This window comes from Dama dama, unplaced genomic scaffold (genome assembly GCF_033118175.1).
Source record: "Dama dama isolate Ldn47 unplaced genomic scaffold, ASM3311817v1 ptg000093l, whole genome shotgun sequence".
NCBI classification, from domain to species: Eukaryota; Metazoa; Chordata; class Mammalia; order Artiodactyla; family Cervidae; genus Dama; species Dama dama.
Genome location: NW_026870908.1, coordinates 2,054,869 through 2,058,010, shown reverse-complemented (window position 1 = coordinate 2,058,010; position 3,142 = coordinate 2,054,869).

Genomic DNA, 3,142 nt, shown 5'->3' with positions numbered 1-3,142 from the left:
ACACTTTTTCAGGCTCTTCATATTTTTCAGCACCACTTCATGCTCCTCCTATTTTTCAGACCGTATCATGCTCCTCATATTTTTGACACCTTTTGAAGCTCTTCATATTTTTCACACCTTTTCAGGCCCTTCAGGTTTTTCAACACCGTTTCATGCTCCTCATATATTTCACATCTTTTATAGCTCTTCTTTTTTTTTCACACCTTTTCATTCTCTTCAGGTTTCTCAACATCACTTCATGCTTCTCCTATTTTTCACACCGTTTCATGCTCCCACTATTTTTGACACCTTTTCAAGCTCTTTATATATTTCCCACCTCTTCAGGCTCTTAATGTTTTCAACACCGCTTCTTGCTCATCCTATTTGTCGGACCGCTTCATGCTCCTCATATTTTTGACATCTTTTGAAGCTCTTCATATTTTTCACACCTTTTCAGGCTCTTCACGTTTTCAACACCGTTTCATGCTCCTCCTATTTTTCAGACCGTTTCATGCTCCTCATATTTTTAACACCTTTTGAAGCTCTTCATATTTTTCACACCTTTTCAGGCTCTTCATGTTTTTGCACACCGCTTCATGCTCCTCCTATTTTTCACACCGTTTCATGCTCCTCTCATTATTGACACATTTCGAAGCTATTCATATTTTTCACACCTTTGGAAGCTCTTCATATTTTTCACACATTTTCAGGCTTTTCATGTTTTCAACACCCCTTCATGCTCCTCCTTTTTTTCAGACCATTTCATGCTCCTCATATTTTTGACACTTTTGAAGCTCTTCATGTCTTTCAACACTGTTTCATGCTCCTCCTATTTTTCAGACCGTTTCATGCTCCTCATATTTTTAACACCTTTTGAAGCTCTTCATATTTTTCACACCTTTTCAGGCTCTTCATGTTTTTGCACACCGCTTCATGCTCCTCCTATTTTTCACACCGTTTCATGCTCCTCTCATTATTGACACATTTCGAAGCTATTCATATTTTTCACACCTTTGGAAGCTCTTCATATTTTTCACACATTTTCAGGCTTTTCATGTTTTCAACACCCCTTCATGCTCCTCCTATTTTTCAGACCGTTTCATGTTCCTCATATTTTTCACACCTTTTGAACCTCCTCATTTTTTCACATCTTTTGAAGCTCTTCATATATTTCACACCTTCTCAGGCACTTCATGATTTTCACGACCACTTCATGCTCCTCCTATTTTTCAGACCGTTTCATGCTCCTCATATATTAGACACCTTGTGAAGCTCTTCCTATTTTTCACACTTTTTCAGGCTCTTCATGTGTTTCAACACCGTTTCATGCTCCTCCTATTTTTCAGACCGCTTCAGGCTCCTCATGTATTTCACACCTTTTCAAGCTCTTCATATTTTTCACACCTTTTCAGGCTCTTCATGTTTTTGAACACCGTTTCATGCTCCTCCTATTTTTCAGACCGTTTCATGCTCTTCATATTTTTGACACCTTTTGAACCTCCTCATTTTTTCACAACTTTTGAAGCTCTTCATATATTTCACACCTTTTCAGGCACTTCATGATTTTCACGACCACTTCATGCTCCTCCTATTTTTCAGACCGTTTCATGCTCATCTCATTTTTGACACCTTTGGAAGCTCTTCATATTTTTCACACCTTTTGAAGCTCTTCATATTTTTCACACGTTTTCAGGCTCTTCATGTTTTTCAACACCGCTTCATGCTCCTCCTATTTTTCAGATCGTTTCATGCTCCTCATATTTTTGACACTTTTTGAGCTCTTCATATTTTTCAAACCTTTTCAGGCTCTTCATGTTTTCGAACTCTGCTTCATGCTCCTCCAATTTTTCAAACCGTTTTATGATCCTCATGTATTTCACAACTTTGAACTTCTTCATATTTTTCACACCTTTTCATGCTCTTCAAGTTTTTCAACATCACTTCATGCTCCTACATTTTTGCAGACCGTTTCATGCTCCTCATATTTTTGACATCTTTTGAAGCTCTTCATATTTTTCACACCTTTTCATGCTCTTCATGTTTTTCAACCATGCTTCATGTTCCTCCTATTTTTCAGACCGTTTCATGCTCCTCATATTTTTGACACCTTTTGAAGCTCTTCATATTTTTCACAGCTTTTCAGGCTCTTCATGTTTTTCAACACCGCTTCATGCTCCTCCGATTTTTCAGACCGTTTCATGCTCCTCATATTTTTCACACCTTTTGAAGCCTTTCATATTTTTCACACCTTTTAAGGTTCTTCATGTTTTCCAACACGGCTTCATGCTCCGCCTATTTTTCAGACCGTTTCATGTTCATCTCATTTTTGCCACCTTTTGAAGCTCTTCATATTTTTCACACCTTTTGAAGCTCTTCATATTTTTCACACGTTTTCAGGCTCTTCATGTTTTTCAACACCGCCTCATTCTCCTCCTATTTTTCAGACCGTTTCATGCTCCTCATATTTTTGACACATTTTGAAGCTCTTCATATTTTTCACACCTTTTCAGGCTCTTCATGTTTTTCAACACCGCTTCATGCTGCTCATATTTTTCAGACCGTTTCATGCTCCTCATATTTTTGACACCTTTTGAAGCTCTTCATATTTTTCAAACCTTTTCAGGCTCTTCATGTTTTTCAACACCGCTTCATGCTCCTCCTATTTTTCAGAACGTTTCATGCTCCTCATATTTTTGACACCTTTTAAGGCTCTTCATACATTTCACACCTTTTCAGGCTCTTCATGCTTTTCAACACCGCTTCATGCTCCTCCAATTTTTCAGAAAGTTTCATGCTCCTCATATTTTTAACATCTTTTGAAGCTCTTCATATTTTTCACACCTTTTCAGGCTCTTCATGTTTATGAACACCGCTTCATGATCCCCCTGTTTTTCAGACCGTTTCATGCTCTTCATATTTTTGACACATTTTGAAGCTCTTCATATTTTTCACAGCTTTTCAGGCTCTTCATGTTTTTCAACACCGTTTCATGCTGCTTCTATTATTCAGACAGTTTCATGCTCCTCATATTCTTGACACCTTTTGAAGCTCTTCATATTTTTCACATCATTGAAGCTCTTCATATTTTTCATGCCTTTTCAGGCTCTTCATGATTTTCAACACCGCTTCATGCTCCTCGTATTTTTCGGACCGTTTCATGCTC